This window comes from Macrobrachium rosenbergii, chromosome 12, assembly GCF_040412425.1.
Source record: "Macrobrachium rosenbergii isolate ZJJX-2024 chromosome 12, ASM4041242v1, whole genome shotgun sequence".
Classification (NCBI taxonomy): domain Eukaryota; kingdom Metazoa; phylum Arthropoda; class Malacostraca; order Decapoda; family Palaemonidae; genus Macrobrachium; species Macrobrachium rosenbergii.
In genome coordinates, this window is record NC_089752.1 from 97,854,058 (window position 1) to 97,880,904 (window position 26,847).

Here is a 26,847-nt window from a genome sequence, read left to right on the forward strand (position 1 = left end):
TAATGTCAATATCAGGACATTAAGGATAAAAACAAAGTATACAAAACAATGACAGCTTTATGAAAATATATTTCTACAAATAAAAACTTCTATATATTAAATCTTTCACATCTATACAAAATGGATTATTAAAATACAAAAATATGAAAATATTTACATCAACTTTCAAGTAAAAATTATATCTTATTGGTTCATTAAAATGAAAAAGGTCAAGTTAAAAACTGTGTATCTTCTCACTTGTGACCATTCAAAAAATAATTTTTTTTGTTTCTTGAACACTGTGCTTTTTGGTCACTTTTATATAGATTCTGTCATGTTTACATAAACATTCTAGATTTGAATATAGAATTTCCACAGAGAGGAATTTCAAGCATGTAGAATGTGTACTGTTCCAAGATTTTATTTCCTCTTGAGAAAAATAACTGAAGGCAGAAAATGCTCTACCTCAACAAAAACAAAACCATAAACTGACCAAATCGTTAATGACATTCATAAAAACACTCTATGTTGCTTGAATGAAAGTTTACAACTATCCCACGCAAGGAGACACCAAAAATATTCATTACCGTTTAAACAATGCTACTCAAGTACAGTAGGTGGGTAATTAGCTTTGAGAGGTATTAGCCTGCTGTACTTGAAAGTACTACTGTAATCAGTAGAGAAAATATGATTTCATCTGAACATTACAATAAAATAAATGACTGAATTACAACACTCAGGAGATTCTTACAGAGTAAAACATCCAGAAAATTAACCGCACCACTAACAACAATTTTTTAAAAAATTATTGAAAAGGATAAGAATGGCAAAATGTCATGGTATCTCTACCGATAGCCTTCTTTTTCTACTGGTAAAGTTGCTGAAGACATATCTTTAACAATACTTCCCTTTTCATAAATAAAATGGCCAGCCAACATTTATATATAAGGATTATGTGAAATATGGCTTAGTTTAAGTTTCAAAAATATTTAGAATATTACATTTTTCTCTTGAATTCACACATTCCTTTAAACATTACTCAAACGGAATAAGCCACAAAGTTATAAAAGCTGAACAGCTATTTTTTAGCTGTAATCCTTCAACATAATCAATAGAACTTGACATGCTACTCTGCGTTTCATATGCCACAGGCATAAATACATTGATATTCATCAACAAATAACTGCTCAAGCATATCACTGTACATTCTATAAAATAGTTCCTAAGAATAACATCATCTAGATTTTGTTCTTTGAAGACACCTAAAAGAAATTTGGATCTTTAAAAATAAAAATTACAGTGGAAATAAATACATCCATAAATAAATATGTGAATAAATAAATGAACATTGCCCCATACAGTAATGAATCTGGCAAGCAATACAGATTAATGTTCTATAATTTTTCAGTTTTTCCAGATTCAAGTATACCTGCATGAAAATATCACCAAAACAATAAAATATCACTAATGCAAGATTAGCCTCTTTCCTCACTTTTCTGATAATATACCCTTTATAGCCTAGAGCAATTACAAAGCTCTTCAATTATCCATTAAACAGAAAATAAAATCTTAGTTCTCCCTTTCCTTACTTTAATAATAAGCAAAAGCAGTTAGACATAATCTTCAATTCCTCAAATTCACTTTCTAGAAAGAAATTCTTTTGCCACATTTCTCCAGTTTGTGACTTTACCTGGACGAAGACCCGCTGATATTGGGTCTCCTCTAGTAACAACATTGTATGGACAGTATTTGAGTGTGTGAGCACTATCACCAGTACTTCTACACAAAGGGCAAATATATGTTCTCAATACTGGGCACTGGCATGCTCCACGAATGTCCTGTGGAAAATTGACTTAATTTTAGACTTTTTATTCTAAATACCCCTACCATACTGCTACTTGCTATATTTTCCTTAAATAAATGCACATGAAAGAAAAATACAATAAAGCTAAACACAGTATCCTACAAAATCTTGAAAGTGTGATAAACAATATAAAAAAAACAATTACCTGAACTTCCACATGATGAAAAGCTTGCAGGTTCAAGTATAAGAATCTGAACACTTAACTGACTACCATCTAATACAATGTGGAAATAAACCATAGGCTGGAGAGAAACCAATTTATGTACAACACAAAAGCTTAATTTTAAACATGACATCCTGGATAGAAAAAGGATGCTGGCAAATTGTTGAGCAACACAGAAATGACAGGAAAGAATGTGCACATAAAATAAGTCAGTTACAAAAAACCTTAATGGGAGCATGGATATGACAACCTCACAAGGAACAACACTACGTAGAAAGGAGAAAAGTTGGTGGAAGCCTTACCACATTGGAGGTCTAGGCCATGGCCTAATACCCTATTCAAACTTTTACAGAATACATTCTGACATCAACCAATAGACACCAAAGGAGAAGCTACCCCCTTAGGAATAGCAACAACAGGTCATAGTTTGAAAGGGTGTGGAAAAGTCCCAAAGATCTCAATCAGTGTCAATGGCAGAGTATTACCCTCCGACGATATCAGGGAGAACTTTTCTCTTCTTCCTTGAAGCAAACTTCACCCAATATTCAAAAGGTCATTCCCACCACTCTTGGACATGACAGTGGCTGGAGGCAAAGTGGAGTCAAGACAGACAGGAGGGTGGGATTTACCCCTAATTGTCAACAGTTAACTACCTTGTCAACAAGTTAATGGCCATTTCCAGCTCACACTTGAAGCAAACTCCTATGTGATGAACGGCCCTTCGTTGGCTGAGTCGGCTGAGCTTCACACTGTCACTCGATGGGGCGGAGTTCAATTCCCGCGGCCGGCTGATGAAGAGTTAGAGGAATTTATTTCTGGTGATAGAAATTCATTTCTCACTATAATGTGGTTCGGATTCCACAATAAGCTGTAGGTCCCGTTGCTAAGTAACCAATTGGTTCTTAGCCACGTAAAATAAGTCTAATCCTTTGGGCCAGCCCTAGGAGAGCTGTTAATCAGCTCAGTGGTCTGGTAAAACTAAGGTATACTTAACTTTTGTTATGTGAAGAACGAAGGTTTGTCTTTGTGTAAGAGCAAATGAGTTTTCAATTCATTGTACTGTATTTAAATACTGCACTGTGCATGCTTGTTGCTTACTCTCTATTGATCATTGTATGCTACTGTCCATTCATCCATTCTCTTTCTGCTCTCCCTCTTCTTTTGACTTCAGTGCTGCTGGGGAAAAAAAAAAGATAACTACTGTACAGAATATCTCCCTTAAGATCTCTGCCTTCTTTAAAAGAGTTGTCACATTAGTAGTTACAAAAGCACTCTTCCTCCTCGCTTAACTCTCGTTCCCCTTCCTTTTTCCCTGGTTCCCGTGGTATGTTTTTCTTCATAAAAAATTGCTCTAGTTTTGTCTGTGTTGTTTTTTTCTTTCTGTTTTGAAACATCAAGCTATGGCAATTTACACCTGCCACAACCTTTCTTTCCATAGTTGAACTTCTGTTAACATCAGGGTCCTTAGACTCCAGGCTGTCAAGTCCTTTCCTAATTTTACTGATTGCATCCTGGAGATCATTTTTTTGTTAAAACCCTTTCTGGTTCTGCTGCTCCTGATGAAGAAAGTGTTGCTGCTGCCTCCAACTCTGCTGCCTCTTGCAACTCTCACTCTATCAGCTCCTTGCTTGTTAGCTCCACACTGTGAGATTCCAGAAGCTCATCCATGTCCAATAATTATTGTACGTCTGGTGGATTCCTATACATGATCTTGCGTCTACTCTCGGACCAGAGAAGTCCAAAGGAATGTTGTTTTTCCATGCTTTCACTGGTCGTGATGTCCTATCAGGTTTCGATGGAAAAGGAAAAAAGACAGCTTGGCAGACATGGAATGTCTTTCATGAAATTTCAGCTACATCTGTAAAACTCAGTCACAGCCTATCTGAAGTTGAGGAGTCTGATCTACAAGTACAGGGGCAATATGTAGTTCTAATGTATGACAGGTCTAGCACGATCTCATCAGAAGGTTGAGTTTCATCCACGTTACTGATGCATGATAATTTATAGTCATTAACAGCTTGAACACTGTTTTCTCAGCTTCAGCTACAACTTGCAACTTAAATTTAGCAGAATATTTCCTTGCTGATCTTTTCTCCAAGGCAAATAAGGGTATAATGTAAAAATATATCAGTCCTATTCTACTTAGCTGTCACGTATGTCTTTACGCAAGTGCAAGACACGTTACATGGCGCTGTCCTTAGACGTGTTCAGTTCAAAGCTACAGCTAGATGCTGCATAATGCTTTAAGTATAAGTATAATCAATTATTATTGTGTTATTGAACCCAACACACAGGCTTTGATCCTATAAATTCTACCTCATGTAGGTAGAGTATAATTCCTTATTATGTATTGAGCTCCGATGCTATGTTTGTTATGATTCCATTATATACGCTTTTTGTATTTTGTATACTCTCTTACCGCTTCTTCTTAAATGTACAATAAACACAAGCTGAAAGATATAGCTTTATTATCGCCCTTCATCCCGGACGTCTGCAACGAGTATGGGATTCCACATCAAATACTAAATACCATTATATTAACCTTGCAGGTAAGAATGAAGACTTGTAGTGTGTGTTGTATATGCCAACACATCAGTAGTAACAAGGATGGGATTCCACCTCAAATACTAAATACCATCATACTTACCGTGCAGGTAAGAATGAAGAATTGTAGTATGCGTTGTATATGCCAACACATCAGTGACGATGAAGTCAGTTATGAACTCAGCAGACAAATGAAGCCTACCCTATGCATACAACGCAACACCTAACTTTCAAGCCTACAAGATGATGCCTAGCCTAATTGGATGAAGTCTACCTGAAGTCAAAGACAATCTCAACTGGATGCCTTCAACACTCAAACCAGCAATCCATAAGTGATGTGCCAAGTCGGGAGCGCCAAGAGGACAAATAGATTGGTCCAAAGTAAAAAAAAGAGAGAGAGAGAGAGAGAGAGAGAGAGAGAGAGAGAGAGAGAGAGAGAGAGAGAGAGAGAGAGAGAGAGAGAGAGAGAGAGAGCGCTCAAGTAGGTCTATGCAAATATAGCCTACATTAGGGTACTAGATAGGAGTTGTAAGAGTAAACAACAAAATATGAGATTTATGTAAATACTTATCAAAGAATTATGATAGCTTCTTTGGCTGCTTTGTCTGCATCTTCATTTCATTTATTTCTACAATTTTTCCATTATTATATAAGTTATTGAGATATAATTTAATTTGTTGTACTATATTATTTTTTGATTTGTAACTCTGAATAGCTTCTATAACACTTCTCGAGTCACTAAAAATCACAAGATTATTGAATGATGTTTCTTTAATTATTTTTATAGCTGATGCAATTCCATACAATTCTGCTGTAAATACCGAAGCATTATTAGGAAGAGAGAACTGATAAGTTTTGTCTTGGGACACTGCAGCATATCCCACTCCGTGTTCTGATTTAGATCCATCTGTATATATTGCGTAATGTGGACCTTTTCCGCTTATGTGCTCTACTGTATGTTGTCCATGGTGTTCTGGTGTATATGAGTTACTTTTTGATAAATACCTAAGGTGTGACAATTATTATTATTATTATTAAAAAAGTTTAACCAGACCACTGAGCTGACTATCAGGTCTCATAGGGCTGGCCCGAAGGATTTGGATGAAATGAGAGGTCTACAGCAGGCTAGAAGCCTAGCACTGGGACCAAATAGGTCATTTGATATGGTGATGAATGAATGAAAATGAAATTACAAAGGCATACGTTCTCATACTGGTACACACTCATACTATAAATACATTTATACTCATGTTTCCATATACAGGCAGTCCCCGGTTTATGATGGGGGTTCCTTTCTTGCGCTGCGTCATAAGCCGAAAATCGTCGTAATCCAAAAAAGCGTCGAAAATCATAAAAAATCCTAAGAAAATCTTACTTTTAATGCTCTGGGTGTATTGGAAATGGTGTAAACTGCAATTTTATTGAGTTTTCATGAAAAAACCTCCAAATTTTGATTATTCTGCAGTTTTGGAGCCATATTTCTTCCGTTGGATCAGCGTATGACGTGTAGTAACCCTGGAACATGTGTTGTAAACCGGGAAATAATTTCTAATGAATATATGTGAAAAGCATCGTAACCTTGGAACGTCATAAGCCAGACCCGTCGTAAACCGGGGACTGCCTGTATACTGACTAAAAAGGTGTATTAAAATTCAAAATAAATTAAGTCAAATTTTAAAATTTAGTTGTTTTAAAACGTTGAGTTTTCGTATTTTTATTGGCAATGCTGTGAAACGGCCCAGTAAATCTCTTTTAACCCTCATAAAATCAGTAACCAGCTAGCTATTGACGTGAGAGTTGTTATGGTGTATCCCTAAGGTAAGCCGAGTGCTCAGCCAGTGTAAAAGCGTGATTTTTATGTGCAGGTACACTTCGCCTGACATAACAAAAGTCTTAATTACAGGCGTTGTGTACTAATATGGACATAATAGATGTGGTCATATATGGCTCATGTCGCCCAAAACTATTAGAGACAGTTCTGCTGGCGTTGTGTGCCAAATATGGTCACACTGTGGATGTTCAGTTATGGTGCATATCGCTCCAGATTGATCTAGGAATTACCGTATGCAAAGTGTACCAGACGTGGCTCATACTCAGTGTGACTGTAAAGGCACACATCGCCCAGAATGACTGCACACGTTACTATAAGCGATATGTACCACATGTGGTCAACTGAAAAATGTGTAGAATTTCAATATATTGTTATTTTATAACTGATTTATTAGTCATTTGGTGTTTTGCAGACACACATGCACACACAGCACATGTATGTACATGCACACACACACACACACACACACACACACACACACACACACACACACAAAATATATATATATATATATATATATATATATATATATATATATATATATATATATATATATTTTATATATATATATATATATATATATATATATATATATATATATATATATATATATCTTTGATATGTTTTCATGTGTACATGAAATTTGTTACACACACATGTGTATATAGGAATATATATAAACATACACATGAATAAGATACATATAAGATGCACATACATGTTACAGACAGACACACATTAGGAAACATATATACAGGCTGTATTTTTGGCAATATAAATTTGTATTTTGCATAAATAAAAGTATTTATATACAAGTAAATTATTTAGGTCTTCTGCAGTACTTATTCATATACTGTATCTGCCCATCTGTATACAGTAGCCCATTTTTCTGTACATGTCGATAATATCCATATATATATATATATATATATATATATATTTATGTTATATATATATAAATATATATATATATATATAATATATATATATATATATATATATATATATATATATATATATATATATATATATATATATATATATATATATATATATATATATATATATATATATATATATATATATATATATATATATATATATATATATATATATATATATATATATATATACATACATACATACATACATACATACATACATACATACATACATACATATATAGACTGATATACAAATTACACATTGTCCCAATATGATGAAAAGTTCATTTGTTTTTATGTAGAAGCAAAACAGAAAGAATATTAATTTTATACTTGTACTCTAAATACTACATGATTTCCTTCATCATACAAAATATAAAATGGATATTTTTCCACCAAGAAAAGGACAATATTAGGTATTATTTTAGAAAATTTTTATGGACATTAATTGCTTTCAACATAAAATATAGGTTTTTTTTGTTGTATTATGATGTGATTTGAATGATTTTGAGGTTTATTTCATCGCAAATGAATACTTATCATTTCTCGAATCAAATGATATATACAAAATTAATAAAATTATCGTGACTTGTCAGAATAAATGTTAAAAACTTTCCATAGCTAATACGGCAAAACTGTAATCAGTAAACACAGTTTTGATGTATTAGCTATGGAGAGGGGGCAGTATTCTGACAAGTCGTAATTTTATTAATTTTGTATACAGTATATCATTTGCCGGGGAAGGATAAGTATTCATTTGCGATGGAAATAAACCTCAAAATCATGCAAATCACATCATAATACAACGGAAAAACCTATATTTTATGTTGAAAGCAATTAATGTCCATAAGTAAAATAATACACCTCTATTAATTTTTTTCAGAAGTAAAATGTTTGCCAAACTGATTTATTTTTCTACTGAGTTTATATAAATATAATCTAGGGTTAAAAGGATAGCATTTTTGTTGATCTAATGATAATGTTTTCTATTTTTTTACTGAAAGAAGGAAAGAATTTAAAAAAAAAAATATGCCCCTTTTGCCAGCATATGAAGATTATTTTCAGTAATAAATAAAGTGTTTAGTTAATGTTCTAGCTTAATTTAATTAATTTCCAATATATTACAATAATATTTTGGTATAAAAGAGCCCATTTTGATTAAATTTTGGATACTTGAAAAAGATATAATTCTTAGCATGTACCACATAGGGTACACATCGCTCATTCAGAGAGTCCCTCAGAACCATATATGGAGCACATAGCAGTCAACGTGTTAAAATATATTAAGTTTTCGTATTTTTATTATTTACTTTTTATATTTTATCAATTAAATCACAGCTCCTCATGAACGTTAAAATGGGCATTACTGAGAATGTTGAGGATTCTGATAAAATTCTTTTATTGTTCTCCCGTATTTCCAAAATTTGACAATCGCTGCAGGTTATATTTTGGGCATTCATATAATACATGTTTCACAGTTATCAACACTGCAATCTGGGTATTTGGGAGGAGGAACACATGGACAGTTCATTAAGTGCCCATGTGTCAAAAGAGTATGGCCTATTCAAAGACGCATCAGAATTACTTGTGTGCGTCTCTCTCTCTCATATGACGAACTCCATTTTCTAACACTGGAATTTATCTATTTTAATTTATTATTTTCAGGTTCTTCATTCCACAAATTTTGCCATTACTTAAAATGATTGTTTTTATATACAGTATCTTATATAGTCACTAATAGGAATGTTTACATTTGCTCTTGTCATATGGAATGCTTCTTTAGCTGCTATATCAGCCTCTTCATTTCCTTTAATCCATTATTATACAATTTATGGAGTGAAAACTTAATTTGCTGTAAAATTTTTTTTTTATTATAGCTTTGAATGGCTTCCTACAGCACTCCTGGAGTCGCTATAAATCACAAAATTATTAAATGAGGTTTCTTTAATTATTTTTATGGCTGATGCTATTGCATATAACTCAGCTGTAAATATTGAGAACTGATACGCTTTGTTTTGGGATACTGCAGCATATCCCACTCCGTATTGTGACTTAGATCCGTCAGTGTATATTGCGTAATGTGGACCTTTTCGGATTATATGTTCTACTGTATGTTGGGGTATATTGTGAGAGGGTGCAAAAGAGAGAGCAAGTAGACACTGACTGCTAGTTTATTAAGGGAGCAGGCCGCTTATAAAGCGGCGTGCGGACATCAGTACAAAGATATACAGGTGACCCAAGGTCAATTGTTCTCAATATGAAACAGGACAGGTAGATACATATAACGTGACAAATAAAATTAACAGATTAGACACAATAATGCTCTGACACATGTACAATACAAAAGGGCACAAATGAGTAAGTAATAAAAGCACATTTACATGAATAAAACATGGCTAGGTACGCCGACCTAAAATCATGGGAAAAGGCACCGTAGAAAACGGGAGGTTCACTAGAGAAAACCCGTTAAGCGGGGACTTTACAATATTCCCCCCAAGACGTACTTAGTAATGTCTGATTAAAGCAAGTATCTGCTAGGGCACTGGAGAGTGCCGCGGCTCTGCAAAGTCAGCTGGGGGGTGCGGTGCATGCGGGAGCGGTTGGCTGCAGCACTGCCTGGGTCCGGGGCCTTACGGGGGCAGCCACGCGACTTTCTTGTGGGCGGCATGGGCTGCAGGGGCAACGTCTCCTGCGGAGGGTGCTGAGGGGTGTCACCGACGTCCTCCTCCTACAGTGCAGGCTTGAGGCGGTCTATTGACACCCAGTCGTTCTTCCTGTGGATGGCCAGCCGGAATGCTTTTTTGTTTCTCTCCAGCACGAGGAACGGCCCCCTGTAGGGCCTGGTTAAGGGTGGGCGGATGGCGTTGTTCTTGACGAAGACGTGGGTGGTGGAGGACAGACCGGGAGGCGTGAAAGGCGTCGTCCCGTCAGTATATGTCCACTGGCAGGGGGCGAACTTTCTGACCTTGTCACGGAGCCTTTGGATTGTCAGGTCGTGGCAATCCCCGTGATGAGTTCGCCCGGGACCACGAGAGACTCCCCATAGGCTTTTTCTACTGCGGATGGGTTGCCGTTGGCTCTGGGGGCGGTCCTCAGCCTGAGGAGGACCCAGGGCAGCTGGTGCTTCCAATTCTCGGCAGTGCAGCGGGCCATGAGGGACGCCTTCAGGGACCTGTGGAATCTTTCTACCAATCCATTGGCCGCGGGGTTGTAGGCGGTGGTGCTGTGGTGAGTGGTACCAAGCAGGCATGCCAGGGCGGTCCACAGCTCGGACAGGAAGGCTGGGCCCCTGTCCATTGTTATATGGTCCGGGACACCGAACCGGCTGATCCAGCTGGAGAGGAGGGCCTCGGCGCACGCACTGGTGGTGGCTTCTTCCATGGCCGTTGCTTCGAGCCACCTGGTGGAGCAGTTGATGACTGTTGGGAGATACCTGGCCCTGCCTGATGGGGGCAGCCTACCACATCAACATGGATGTGTCCGAAGCGCCTCCCTGGCTGGGGGAAGTCGCCCACCCCCGACTCCATGTGGCGCCCTACTTTGCTGGTCTGGCACTGGATGCACTGCCTTGCCCAGGTCGTCGTGTCCTTCTGTATGCTGTGCCAGACGAACTTCTCTGCCAGCAGCTTGGCCGTCGTCCTGCCCGAGGGGTGGGACAGTCCGTGGATGATGTCGAAAACCAGACAGCAGCGGGAGGTGGGTACCAGCGGGCGGGGGTGGCCGGTGCTTACGTCGCTCAGCAGTGATGGCCCCCAGGAGCGAGGGGCACGTCCTTCCACTTGAGCGATGTGATGGCGGTGCAGTGGGCTGGAACCTCTGGGTCGGTGGCCTGTTCCCGGGCAAGGTCCTCGTAGTCGATCCCGAGCTGCACTGAGATGAGCGCGATCCTCGAGAGGGCGTCTGCTACAGGGTTCTTCCTGCCGGGGAGGTACTTGATGGTGCAGGTGAACTCCGCGATGGCCGCGAGATGCTGCTGCTCCCTGGAGGACCATGCATCCCCCTGCTTTGTGAAGGCGTGGACCAGTGGCTGGTGGTCCGTCCAAACTGTGAAGGGCGTGCTCTCCAGGAGGAACTTGAAGTGGCGTAACGCCCGGTACACTGCGCAGAGTTCTCTGTCGAAGGTGCTGTAGCGGGACTCGGCGGGGCTGAACTTCCTGCTGGGGGGGCTCCGGCGACGACCTGCTCCAGGACAGCCCCACAGGCGACGTTGCTGGCATCCGTCGTCAGCTGGAGGGGGGCACTGGGGTCCTGGTGGGCCAAGGCGGTTGCCTTGGCAAGGGCGGCCTTCGTCAGGGAGAAGGCCCGCTGCTGGTCGGGCCCACACTAAGGTCTTCAGATGTCCCTTCAGGATCTCCATCAGGGGGGCAATGGTGTGCGCGACCCCGGGGATGAACCTCCTGTAGTAGTTGACCATCCCAAGGAATTCCTGTACGGCCCTGAAGGAGGTAGGGGTGGGGAACCTGGCAACAGCTGCGACCTTCGATGCGAGTGGACGGACGTCCCCAAGGGATATCTCGTGGCCCAGGAAGTCAACACTTTCGACGCCGAAGGTGCATTTGTCGAACCTGGTGACGAGGCCATTCTCCTGCAGGCGCTGCAGGACCTTCCAAATGTGCCGCAGGTGTTCTTTGTCGGATCTACAAAAATTAAAACGTCATCTACGTAACAGACGCAGAAGTTCAGGTCCCCCAGGATGCTGTCCATTAGTCTTTGGAAGGTCGCCTCCTCGTTCCTCAGGCCGAAGGTGGAGAAGGTGAAGACGTAAGACCCGAAGGGCGTGATGGTGGCGGTTTTGGGATTTTGGCCCCGTGGAAAGAGGCCGTGAGGTCTTGCATGTTTGGGGGAGGGTAGTGATCTGATTCTGTGGCGAGGTTGAGCCGCCTGTAGTCGCCGCAAGGTCTCCAGAAGCTGTCCGGTTTCTGCACCACATGGAGGGGGGGGAGGCCCACAGGCTGGAGGCCTTCCTGCATATGCCCATCTGCTCCATCTTGGCAAAAGCATCCTTGGCCTCCTGAAGGTGCTGAGGGGGAAGCCTACGGAACTTTGCGTGCGTCGGGGCCCTTTGTTTTGATGTGGTGGTAAACTCCGTGTTTGGCAGGGACCCCGGTCACCTGACGCAGTTCGGGCTTGAATACCTCGGGGAACTCCTTCAGAAGTGAGGCGTACTGGTGTGGGACGACGGAACAGACTGTGGGCGCGCTGGGGCCCGTCGCCAGGGGAAGGGACTGGCAGTATTCGTTGTCTAGAAGGCGCTTGCAGCCAACGTCGACTGCCAGACTGAAGTGGGCCAGGAAGTCCGCACCCAGGAGTGGGGTCCCCAGGTCTGCAATGATAAAACTCCACTTGTACCTCCGGCCAAGGATGGAGACCAACACGAGCTCCGTGCTATAGGAGAGGATGGGGGACCCGTTGGCGGCTGTTAGGGAGGCAGCCAGGTCCGACGGGGGTTTGCGGTCCTCTCTGGATGGCGAGAACACTGAGCGTACGGCTCCAGTGTCGATCAGCAGTTGATCAGCATCATCCTGCCGGAGATGGTGTCACGGACGTAAAAACCTACTGGTGCTGGGCTCCTGGATACTTTTGCTGCCATGGCAGCCTGTGCTGTTGGCCGCCACTGCCCCTGTTTTTTGGATAGGCGAAAGGGCAGGGGGGGCTCACAGTTCCGGCTGTCCTTGCCATAGCACTGGTGGTAGTAGCAAGGCCCCGGCAATTGCTTCTTCTGGTGATGGGTTGGCCGCCTCCTGATGACAGCGTTTATCTCCTCTTCTGCGGTTTCCTCCGGCTGGAGGGAGTTGATGGGGTGTGCGGGCGTGGATGCCCGCTTCGCTGCCCTCGTGGAGTCAGTCAGCTGCTGTGCCGTTTTAATCAGGTCCTCGAGGGGCAAGGTGTAAGGCTCCAGGATCTGGGTCCAAACCTCTGGGAGGAGCTGACGGAGGAAGATCTCCCTCGACAGGCTTATCTCCATGTGCCTGCCGCTGCTGTCCATCCCGGGTAGGATGAGAAGGTCCTGGATGACGTTCCACGTCTCCAGGAGGTTCTGGTCGTGCCGGGGGTTGTTGGCGAGGTCGAGGGTGCGGGTAGCTCTCTCGGAGATCGGCAGGGAGCAGGTCTCGACGAGAGAGGCCTTCAGCTTTTGGTAGGTGGCAGGACTTGTGGCAGACACCCACAGGGCAATCTTCCTGTAAACCTTCTCCGGGAGGGCGTTGATTACAATGTCTGCCTGCAGCACTTTGTTGGTCAGTCCTGCCAACCTGAACTGCCCCTCAACCCTGTATAGCCATGATGACAGGTTGTTGTGTGTGAACGGCGGCAGCTTTATGGCGAGGGCGAACCTTGGTTGGTCCGTCAGGAAGGGCAGCGTGCGAGGAGTGGGTATCGGCGTGGAGGAACGCGAGCCTTGGCGTGGGGGAGGGTGCGAAGTTCGCGGTTATTTGTATGTGGGAGGGAATGTCTGCGTCCATGCTCGCTTCTGCACTCTCACTCAGAGTGAGTTACACTCACGTCAGTACACGCTTGGGAACGTGCCGTGTGGATCCGCTAATGACGGCAGTGATCTGCCGACGAGGGTTGTTACACTCGAACGCTTTGTTAAAGCGCCGTAGTTAGTCCGTTAGGGGCGTGGGGTAGTTCATTGGGCCAAGACTAAGTCGCCGTTTGGGTCTGTTAATGGCTCCGGGAACCACTCCGGGGTCACCACTGTGAGAGGGTGCAAAAGAGAGAACAGGTGGACACTGACTGCTAGTTTATTAAGGGAGCAGGCCGCTTATAAAGCAGCGTGCGGACATCAGTACAAAGACATACAGGTGACCCGAGGTCAATTGTTCTCAATAAGAAACAGGACAGGTAAATACAGATAACGTGACAAATAAAATTAACAGATTAGACACAATAATGCTCTGACACGTGTACAATACAAAAGGGCACAAATGAGTAAATAATAAATGCACATTTACATAAATAAAACATGGCTAGGTACCCCGACCTAAGGTCACGGGAAAAGGCACTGTAGAAAACGGGAGGTTCACTAGAGAAAACCTGCTGAGCGGGGACTTTACAATATGAATAACTTTTTAATAAATATTCTAAGTGTGTACAAATTCTCATTTTATGCATTGTCCAAGGAGGAGGCAATTTTAATATTAAAGGTATTTGTATATATTTATATTTAGCAACTCAAACAATCTTCTAGCCCTAATTGGGAAAGGAAATGGATGATTGTTTATAAATACATCTCTTAATCCAAATAATTTTTTGGGTGGAGAATCATTTGTCTGAATTCTCAGAGCACTCTTCATTGTTACTAGCTCTCTATGGAGTTGCGTTTGATGCCGAGCCATTATATTTCACTTCCATAATCTATGATAGACAGTGCTGTTGCTTTGTACAGTACGTTAAGGGGTGTCTATCGGCTCCCCAATTAGTGTTCGATAGTTTTTTAATTAGGTTTAATGCTCTTTTACATTTTGATTTCATGTATATTATGTGGGCTTTCCAGTTCAAGTGAGTATCGAATACTAACACAGTACCAAAAATTTTGCTTTTTGGCCAATTGGTATGGAATGATTTCTGATTTTTACATCTATTTCTTCACCTTTTTTCCAATTTTTATTTTTATAAAACATTACTGCTTGAGTCTTTTGTATAGAAAATTTGAAGCCTACAGATGAGGCCCATTCATCTATTTTTATTATAGTTTTATTAATGATTCGCTCTGCATGTTTTATGTGAGATGCTGAATAATATATGGCAAAATCATCCATATACAAGTTACTTTTAATTCCATTAGGTAAATTATTACTGATATCATTTATTGCTAAAGTAAACAGTATGCCACTAAGGAATCTTCCTTGTAGAACACCATTTTCAAGCGGAAATGTACTTGACAATATATCATCAATTCTCACTTGAAAAGTGCGATTGTCAAAAAGTTTTGGATAAACCTAGGTAAATGTCCACGGGTGCTGTTTTTATGTAACATTTTTAATATTGCATATCTCCATGTAGTATTGTATGCCTTTTCAATGTCAAAAAAGATGGCTATAGTAATTTGCTTTCATTTAAACCCTCTTCGTATGTGGTCTTCCAAGTTAGACGGAGAATCTAGTGTAGATCTATTACATTGTGACCCGAACTGAGTGGGAGTCAAAATTTTATTTTCTCGAATGTGCCATGTTAGTTGAGCATTTACCATTTTCTCTAGTAATTTACATAAACAACTTGTTAAAGAAATTGGTCTGCATTTGTTTACATACTGGGATCTTTCCCAGGTTTGGGGAGAGGAATAATTATAGCTTTACGCCTTTCATCAGGAAATAAATTTCGAAGCCATATGTGGTTGTAAAACTCTAATAAGTATGTCTTTGCCAAAGGTGCTAAATGGCAGATCATTTCAAAACAAATACTGTCACCTTCAGGGGCAGATTTATCGCTGTTCAACAGAGCAAATTCCAGCTCTTCCATATTAAATTTTCTATTATAATATACTGTATATCTTCTATTGTTTCAAAATTTATTGTTATTAATTCTATATTATTTTTCCTTGTGTGGAAATGCTTATCTAAATTTTTGTCACTACTTACTTTTGCTAAATTTTCACCTATTACATTACTTATTTCTTTAGGATCAAGTATGTTTTTCCCATCTTTTATTATGGCATGTCTAGGAGGTTTAACATGGGTACCATTTATTTTCCTGAATTTTCCCACATTTTTTGCATGGGAGTATTATTAGAGAGATCTGATACATATTTTCTCCATGAAATGATTCTTCCTTGAATTACTTCTCTTTTAAATTTTGCAGATATTTTGTTATAGAGAGGTTTTAATGTATCAATTTCTAATAATAATATAGTCAGTTTTTATAAGGTTCCTTCTAATATCGGTAATGTTTTGTTTATTTTACTGAACGAAATTTCTATTCAAATTATCTAATTGGCTTCCAATTTGGTGTTTTATTTTTATCAATTCTGTTAGTTTTTCAGATCACAATCAAACTTTGTGTTTCGTTGGATGAGATTTGGGTTTTGGTATTGCTTTATCAGCAGCATTTGTAATGAAATCAACAAGAAATTTATTAGTTTCATTATGGCCTTTTAAATATTCAAATGGTGTGATATTCCTAGTGTGGAATTCATATTGCTCCCAATCTGCTTTATACATGTTATGTTGAGGGACATGCTTGGTGGGATTATTTTGTAATAATGAGATTAATATTTGGAAATGATCACTTGAATACAAGTTGTCAACCATATTCCAATCAAATCTGTCTACTATGTTTGTTGTACATACAGTTAAGTCAATTAAGGAAAATGTTCCATGTGTTTTAGAAAAATATGTGCTGATTTTGTTATCATTCATAGAGCACATGTTATATGAATCTATGAATTCTTCTATTTTACTTCCTGCTCTATTTGAGTCTGTACAATTACAGTCCCACATTGGGTTGTGGACATTAAAATCACCTACTATTACTGTAGGTTCCTTGATATTATTAAGTAATTGTTTGATTTTGTCAAAGTCATAATTTTTATTAGGTTGATTGTATAAATTATGAATTACATAATTATCCTTTTTTATTCGTATTCTAATACTCAATGTTTGCGGCTCTGTAAAGTTTACAGGTACTTTGTCATGTACATATATAGCAGTACCTAAATTTCCTTCTTCTCGTGATGTTGATATTTTGTTGACATCATGTAAACGTAATATCAGTGGTTCATATTCTTTTAATAACCACTGTACTTCTAGGTGTAATCTGGTCTGTAGACCATTTACGTTCCATTGCATAATATACTACTGAAAATATTTTGTTACAGCGGTCGAGTTTTACTCTCTTTTTTTGTATGGATATGGAAGTAGGCGTCCTCCATATCGATGGTCACCATCCAATCCCCCCTCTCGGATGGACGAGAGGACTGACTGATTTGTTTCCATCTTGAATTCTGTCTTCTGAACGAAGACATTCAGGGTGCTGACATCCAGGACAGGTCTCCATCCCTCGGATGACTTGGGGACCACAAAAGACGGTTGTAGAATCCTGGAGTGTTGACATCTTTGACCAGCTCTACAGCTCGTTTCGCAAGAAGAGCTGACATGTCTTCCACGAGTGCCAAAAACCTCTCAGAGCCTACCGAGTAGGCTATCAATGCGATGGGTGTTGACACCAAGGGAGGGTTCTCCCTGAACGGGATACAGCATATCCCTCTTTGAGGTCTAGCGAGACCCACTGGTCAACTCCTCTGGTTTCCCGTTTCTTCCAAAAGTGCAGGAGTCTTGCACAAACTGGCGCACACGAGAACTGGACTCACACTTACAAGAGGAAGGCTTTGAGGGAGCCTTCTTGGCTGGGGGGGCTGCAGCTGCTGCAAGAGAGGCCAACTTAGCAGTGAAAGAGTCTCTTGCACAAACTGGTAGATCCTTGAGCTTCTTGGATGGGGGCTGACTGAGCTAATAAATGAAAGAGGGTAGATCCTTCGATTTTTCTGTAGCTCTGACACTATCTCTTGGGCCATGGCTTGAGGGAAGAGGTGCATGCAGTCCAAAGGAGAGAAAAGAATTGCCAACTTCTGGGAAGTAGTCACACCTTTGGTGGTGAAAAAGCACCAAAGTTCATGTTTCTTCAAGATGTCATCGTGAATAACGAAGACAGTTCCATCGAGCCGTCCCTGATGGCTTTATCTGCTGCACACGATAAAACCCCACAGGATGCAGAAGGCCGATTTGCGCTGCTCTCTCTTGTCCGAGAGCCAAAAGTCCATTTCCCTCAAGGCTTTCCCAGATGGGGAAAGCAAAACCATCTTGGGGAGCCTACAGACGTCGAGAGGCTGGTTCCTCATGTAAAAGGCGGAGGCAGGAGAAGCCAAGGCAGCAGGTGAGAAGGATGGAAATGCGACCAGAAAATACCTAAGCGGGTTGGTCTAAGACTTCTTCCTCTGAAGAAATCGGTGAAGGCAACAAGTCAGGAGGATCTTGGATTATGGCTGGGTTCTTCTGCAAAAGCCTCATAATCTCATCTAAACAGCGCTGAATAGGATCCATCGATGAAACATGCTGCATGGGGCCAGTAGCAGATGAAAAAAATCAAAGGTAGAGAGGGTGCTGGGTGCCCAGGGAGCAGTGCTGGGCAACCTGAGCTTGGCGCTGGGCAACTGGAAGTTGGTGCCAGGCAAGCAAAAGTTGGTGCTGGATGCTCGGGAGCAGCTGGGTACTAAGAATCCACTGGGCACTTAGCAGAGGAAGATGGGCTCTTGCATGAGAAAGACAGGCGCATGGGGGGCAAATACTGGAGAACAGGCAAAACTCATTCAGGGCTGGCTCAAAAACTACAGGGAGGCAAGAAAGCGCAGTTGTTAACTACTATGCGCCTCTTCAGAGGACAAGAGACCTCATAGAAGCACCCTTGGCGCCTCTTTTCCAAACCGGAGTCCGAAGAACTTGAAGAAAGGTCGTGCACTTCCTTAGGGACGCCTTTCCAATGACTGTCCACCAAGTCCTGGGCCAACTCGACAGGCTCAGTTGAGGGGGAGCCTACCTGTGGGCAAACCCCACCAACCTCCCTTGGACTACCAATATGCCTCCTCCCTGGTGCATCTGGAGGGATGGGTAGACACCTCCTCCACTAACACTTGCACTTTTAGCATGGCTTGATCCATAAGTACTTTAACTGAGGCACGTGACTGTTCCATAGTAGACACTATGAGCCCAAAATTCTGATCAACACGGGCTTCTAGGCTAGCAATGGTGTTAGCCTTGGAAGCACGGGGGTTGAAGGAAATGTTAAGTATACCTTAGTTTTACCAGACCACTGAGCTGATTAACAGGTCTCCTAGGGCTGGCCCGAAGGATTAGACTTATTTTACGTGGCTAAGAACCAATTGGTTACTTAGCAACGGGACCTACAGCTTATTGTCGAATCCAAACCACATTATAGCGAGAAATGAATTTCTATCACCAGAAATAAATTCCTCTAACTCTTCATCAGCCGGCTGGGGAATCGAACTCCGGCCCAGCAAGTGCCAGTCCACAGCTCTACCGACTCACCCAACGAGTGAAGGGGTGGGTTGAATAGGTAGAGGACTGGTTAAAGGGGAAACTGGAGTAGGAGAGGGAGGCAGAACAGGTAAATTGGGAATTCCCAATTTAGGAGAATATTCAACACTAGCTACATTCCTAGCCTCGGCTCTGAGAGTCGCTTTCCTCTTTCTGTGTCTCTCTAACTTATCAAAGTGAGATTTTAAAGTTTTCCATTTACCATAACCCCAGTCCCTACATTCAATACATGTCAAATCAATAGAACAAGTTTGTCCCCTACACTTGCTACAGATTGTGTGGGAGTCATAAGACACTTTTAGCCTAGTTTTGTGGCCTTTGTTGCAAAACTGGATACTAGAGGAACTAGTGTAAGACATTGTTGGAAAAAGTCAAAATCGTGAAAAAATACTTCACTAACACCTATTTGAAAATAATGCAAATGCTACCAAAAAATCACAATTCAGTCGACCCTCGTTAAGTCAGACTTCATTAACCCAGATATCAGATAAGACAGACACCAAAGAGGGTTAGCGATTTAAAATACGTAATGTTTGACCAAGATTTACGATAGTTTAGTGTTCCTCCATTCATCACGTACCGTTTTCCTTTTTATTTACCAAAGGTAAATAAAAAACTATTCATTTATATTTTTATTTTATATATACTGTTCTGTATTTATACTGTACTGAACTGAAATGCTTTTAACTTGCAACCAATTTAATTTGCGCACGGTACATACCATCATTAAGAAAAGCTATTGTCCGGAAGGGTAGGAAGTATCATAGCCAATCATTGAGCATTAACAGTTTTAACTATCTGCTACCCAACTGGTAGCTACAGTATGATACTTTGTATGTTCTTTTAAGGAAAGAAAAGACATGACAAAGGTAAACTTTACGAAGCCAAAAGCCGAGTTACTGAATAATACTTGTGTTTACATGGCAAATGACATGAGAGAGAGAGAGAGAGAGAGAGAGAGAGAGAGAGAGAGAGAGAGTCTATGCAGCGTAATTCTATGTGTTTACGTGGCAAATGAGAGAGAGAGAGAGAGAGAGAATTGCAAGTTCCCTCTATGCAGCGCAATTCTATCCTAAAAGAGAAAAATTTTGTTTTAAAGGTATGTCAACGCAGCTTTGGTAAGTATCTTCTGGAGCCAAAAAAATATATACTGTATTTTGTTACTGAAGAATCTCTGAGCCAATAACTTTGCACTCAAAGTAATAAGAAGGAATTCATTCTAGTCTTCATGTAACCAGTAAAATACATGCACTATTAAAAACTACGTTTTGTATTCAAAACACACACGCTTATGTCATCATCAGCTTCTCTGAGCAAAAGTTCTTTCTCAGACAGAATACAGCTAAAACCTGATTGGCTGGGTGGTTGACATGGAGATCTGCTAGCCAATGGCAGCCCTCTCCTTCTGCTCTATTTATAGACATGTGTCGTGACGGCACTAAGTTTAAATGTTGCCATGAACGTGATTATTCGACTGCTGATTATTCAACTGCTGATGGCAAAAATTACTCAGTAATTTGCTTTATATAATTATTTCTTCATGAAAACATGAATTCAACAATAATTTTAACTTCAATATAGTGGTATGAAAGATCCCACAACAGTCTGTTGTGGTGATGTGTCATCACTTGCGAATCCCATTCCTGGACCGTCCTCAGATTTACGACTGCAAACTGATGACGACATTAGTAACAATAAAAAAAACAACCCTCTCCAAGATCGATATGATGAAATGTATTTTATAGTCTTACTTATCGCTAAAATTCACAAGTTGAATTACAATCATTTTGGTCATGTATATTTTTGCATTTTACAGAATGTTTTTGTTGAAAACAAAATGTGTTAGTGAACTCATGGTCTTAATTGTCCTACTATTTTATTACTGATGATCTTAATCATTTCACATATATTTAACAGTATATTAATACAGATAATAATAAACTATAATTAATAAATAACTAAAATAAAAAAAACATGAAAAAAGGACAAGATCTTACTCTTCATTTTGGAGACCACTTCATTTTACTTAACAATTATGCATTTGTGTCTTGGCCTAGGCATCTACATATTCGGCTGAATTCTATAATTTTTATCATGTTTTATTCTCCATTTTTCATCTTTTACCATGAGCTTTCATTCAAACATTTCTACATTGGCTTATTATCCATACTCTTTATAAAAATGAAATACAGTATATTTATAGGTATTTATACATAGGTATATATATAGATATCGCTGGTTAAACCGGACTATCGGCTAAGACAGACACCCTAGCCGCCCTATTAGTCTGTCTTAACGAGGGTCGACTGTACGTCACCAAACAGAGACAAAGAACAACCATCCGGCGACCAATTCCAAACCAAAGCTGCTTGTGACAACTGAAATACAGTCCTTAACCGGCAGAAACGAACCGAACTCTTCAGCTGTGTTGTACCTATCCTTCCCTGATACTGTAGTGGGCGGGGCCTTGTCGCCTACACTAACACACCCCGCCCTGTTGCCTACACTAACACAATCAAACGCTACCGTGAATTTAAAGAAATTTTTAGTTGCCACGTGAGTTAGAAACATAGGCTATGTACAGTAATTACTTGGTAAGTTATATATATAAAACATAATTTTTGCCAACAAAAATGCCAAGCGTCAGGAAGAGTCGATGAGGCTGGAGAAGTCACCCTGGGAGGAGGCAACAACTCCAAAGAAGGAACTTCCCCGGCAGCATAGGAAAGATACCTCCTATGGACTAAGCACGGGGGAGGAAAGAAGAAGGAAGCCTTACCTTGCTCCCTCTTAGCAGAAAGCCAATCTTCGATCTCCTTGAGTACCTTCCTAGAAGACAAGGAAAGCACCAGGTTAAGGGGAGTAGGACAGTGACCTTCATTTAGGAGAACTGGCTGGACGCGTATCCACCTCCTCCACTTGCACAACACTATCACTGAATAAACTTCTTCCATTAACACTCGAAGACGGCCCTGACTCTGCCACTGAATTCACTACTGTACTAGGTTAATTTTCTTGTCAAACCTAGACTCTAGACTGGCAATGGCATTGGGTTCGGAAGCAAGGGAGCCAGGCGCGGGAGTAGGTGGAATAAAAGTAAGAGGGCTAGTAGCAGGAGAAAAGGCAGGAAGAGGGGAAGAAGGAATAGCAGGGCTATCTTCTAACCTAGGCTTAGGTGTAGATTCTAGGCTAAGTGAAACTCATTTATCGGCTCTAGTGGCCACCCTCCTCTTCCTATCCCTCTCTCACTTGTCTAGGTGAGATTTACGTACTTTCCACTTCTTATCATCCCAATCTTTACAGTCTGCACAAGTTTCTCCTTACTACAATCCTGCCCCTTACACTTACTGCAAACTGTATGCAAATCATATGAGGATTTAGTTAATCTGGTCTTGCAATCCTCGTTACAAACAATAGCATAAACTAGCTGACCAAATCTTAGAGGCTACTTGAAAAAGCAATAAGACTTCACTAAAATCTACTTATTCAACCGAAGACCAATGAACAAAATAAAAAGCTGCTGCAAACCCTTGATGTTTACTCCAGAGCTGGAGGGAACATAATGAGGTGTTCTGCTAAGTTGTTTCCAGTAATCCCATTAAGTGGGCGGGGCTTGTCACCTACACTAAACAATCAAAGTGCTACCGCGATTTTTTAAATAAAAGGCTGCCGCACAAGTCAGAAACTATAGCTATGTAATTACTTGGTAAGTTAATTAAATGAAAACAAATTTTATTTAAATCATCATTACCCTAAATATAGTTGTACTGTTTGACTTCTGCAGATGATTGCTTTTCTCCAAAAAATATTTGGTTTTTAGAGCTTTTCAGTTTTTAGAATTACAGATAAGAGATCGTAAGCCTGTACTTCCTTTCTCTTCTATGTCCAAGAAACTTTAGCATAAACTCCTTCGACCAATCTCTACATTCCTCAGATCTATTTTCAAGATCACACTCTAGCCCACTGCAGCCGGCACAAGCAGTGTGTCTATCCAATTCAAAATTAAACATCTTGCTATCATAGTAATCATCTGCAGAGCCTGACATTCTTGCTTTGCATCCCATGGAAGACATCCTAAAGAACAAAGACAATTATAATGCTGTGAGAACAGCTATCAAACAAATCAGCGAAATACCAAGAACTACCCAATAGCTGCAGTATTCAAAACACACTTGTGGAGAAAAGGTGAACTAGACAGTCAAGGTCAGCCAAGCAATCTTCTATTTGAATGCCAGCTCCCCTGCTGGCATAAAGATATAGCTATCTTGAACAGTAGGTAAGATTAATCCAAAATAATCTATATTATTTCAATAAAACTTACCAAACATTCATCTAGCTGAATACTACACTGATATGGAAGGAGGGCTAGTGAACCCTTATATCTCAACACCTCAAAAACCCAACCAACTGGAAAAACTCTTACCTAACCAGGAATCTTCAGAGCCATGAAAAGTCCTTCATCAGAGCTAATGGTACTATAGGTATTGGGGTTATGTTAACTACAGCAGTAACTACATACTATGGTGGAAATCTCGCTCTTCCAGAAAGAGACGTATTACCCAGTGCCATAGGTTTTTGCTGTACAACCAAGACAGCCACCAAAACTAAAAATAAAAAATGCCTCCCTGAGAAGGTTAACACTTCAGTTTCACCTAAAATCACCTCTGCAGTGATTCCATCATAACCTAGAGTTTTCCGTCTAAGTTTCTTCATAACTGATTACACTTCAAAAACTGTTCTGTTTAATTAGATATGTTCACATTAAACAAATGTTTACTCAAGTGGGTATAAGGATCATTTTCATTCTATTTGATTAAGTATCTAATTCTTGAATCTGTCATGTAAAGGGAGGCAATGTATCAAGGTTTACATAACTTACAGATTGACTACTTAGTTTGTTATAAATGGAATTATATTCCCCCTATTTTATAAATATCACATCTGGTTTTTCTTAAATGCCATATGTTGGTCTATGTTTTTAGGGGTAACATTTCTGGGATTTTTAAATTTATCAATACCTGTACCTTGCTCTAAATGACTGTCAATTACATGCATGAAATTCTCTCTGCAGTGGATGACATAGTGAGTACTGTGAATTACAAATAACTACTTAAAAAGAAACACTTCCAGCACTAGCCAAACTACATTACAGTATTGTATGTTGGTATCTTTTTGTTGGACACTTACCTTTAATGTATGAGACCTGTAGAATGTGGCGTGAGCATTATTCTTTCTGCAGAAGACACAATAACCATGAGAGCTATTTGCCCTAAGGCCATATTGCACATCGTTTATAGATGATGTTTCTTCACAGAATCTTCCTCCATATGTCAATGCTAATTCATGCATCAAGGTTACTATATCTGTAAATTAGCATCAGATAGTTTAACCAGGCAAGGTATTAGGTACAATATCACTAAATTACTTATAACCCAAAGTGATTCCAAAACACCAGCAACTATTTATTTTGTGATATAATTTACATTATTACAGTTATAATTTATTGAAACAATGTCTTCATTTCCTACAACGCAAATTATGTATATAATTTCTAAGCATGCTTCAATAGGAAAATGGGTACTAATGGTATAGATTTTGACATAAGTTCTAAAAATATACATTTTCATAATAAAATTTCTTATTTGGATACTTACCTGTTGTTAAATTAGCTTATATCTCCTGCGCCGATAAGCAAGTCAGTATTCAAACAAAAAAGATGATTGCTTGGCTGACCCGGAAGACGTCTAGTTCACCGGTTTCTCCATCAGGTGTGTTTGAACATTTTAAGCTCTAATCAGAATTCTCCTTGACAGCCAACTAAGATGTGGGGAGGCTGGGCGGGATGTCAATTTAACAATAGGTAAGTGTCCAAATATCATAATTTTTTAAGTAATTTGTATTTTTCCTAACTATAGAAAGCTGGAAACGGCAGTTAAACTTTTAAACAAGGTGGTTAGGCATTAACTACCTTCCGTTAGGGAGGAGTCCTGCCTGTCCAGATGTAAATGTTCCAATTTGCCTTTCAGCCCCAGGTATCAGATTGAGGGGTGGCATGAGGTGGGCATGAAATGTAAAGGACCTCAGGTTTGTGCAGTTAGGAAAAATACAAATTACTTTCAAAATTTGTGATTTGTTCCTACACGACATACAAACCATCGGTCCTTTGCATCAGGAAGACTCAATCGTTGGAGGGAGGAATGTGAGTGAATCTCTGAACTGACTGGGGTTTGCCACACCTGGGATCCTCTACCTGGTCAATAGAGCAAGGAAGAGAATCGTGCTTCTAACACATTGATCGGAGTATAGAAACTGCATGATCAATTGTCAGACTTCTATGCTTTTCGAATGAGTGAGGGAATCGTAAACTCATACGAAAATAGGCTAGGATGAATCTAACAGATGGAGACATAAGGCAATTACAAGTACAGTATTGGGTTTGTTTTATTGTCAGGGTCTCCTTCCTCACCTTGCTAGAGGAAGGAGTGGGTTTGCTTCTATAAATCTGAAGAGAAAATGGAACGGCTGCTCGATGTATAGACTTACCTGAATTGGCTTCCAGTTCCAGTATGTCTCGGCTCGAATCCACTCTCTTCCCGAAGGAAGAGAAGGAAGCAGAAGGAGGAGAGGCCAGTCACTCACACAATCATTCTCCCTTCCACAACCAAACATCTTAGGCAAGATGCAATCTGCCCTGATAAAGGAGCCAGGTAAGCTACACAACTTGTTGAGCAGCCACCACAGGTCTCAAGGAAAAAGTGTCCCAAGGACTTGTGGGCAATGTCCTGAAGGTAGAAAGAGGTGAAAATGGTCTAACGAGACCACACCCCAACTTTCAGTACCTCAGGAACCAACAGATTCTTCTGGAATGTGAGGGATGGACCAATGCCCCTGACTTTGTGGGCTCTCGGGCAGAAGGTACCAGTATCCTCTTCGCCAGCAGCAGAGTACGCCCTCCTGATTGTCTCATGAAGCCAGAAAGAAATTGTGTTCTTAGACGAGCCAGTGGTAACGAAGAATCGTCGACACTCAGGCCGGAGACGTTGAGTCCTCTTCAGGTAGCGCCGCAGCACTCTAACAGGACAAAGTAGCATCTTGTCTGGATCATATCAACAAATTCCTCTAGGGAGGGGATCGTGAAGGGCTCTAATCTGGCGTCAAGGACTGATGGGTTCTGAGTCTTTGCTATGAAATCCAGGACGAAATCGAGCGTAACTGATCACCATCCCCTCAAGTGTTTAACATCGAAGTAAAGTCCTTGAAGTTCGCCTCCTCTCTTTGCCAATGCCAGGGCAAGCAGGAAGACTGTCTTGAGGGTCAGATACCTGTCTGATTACTCTCGTAAAGGCTCGTACGGTGCACGAATCAGGCTCCTCAAAATGAGAGTCACATCCCACGCAGGGGATCTGAGATCCCTGAGAGGGCAAGACAGTTCGAAGCTTCTAATCAATAGCAAAATCTCCAAAGAGGAGGAGATG

At 40.5% G+C, this 26,847-nt stretch overlaps 1 pseudogene; it reads right to left on the reverse strand.

Moving 5' to 3' along the window:
* Window positions 1-49: 49 nt before the first annotated feature.
* LOC136843776 (uncharacterized) overlaps window positions 50-26,847 on the reverse strand; it is a 48,817-nt pseudogene continuing 22,019 nt past the window's right edge.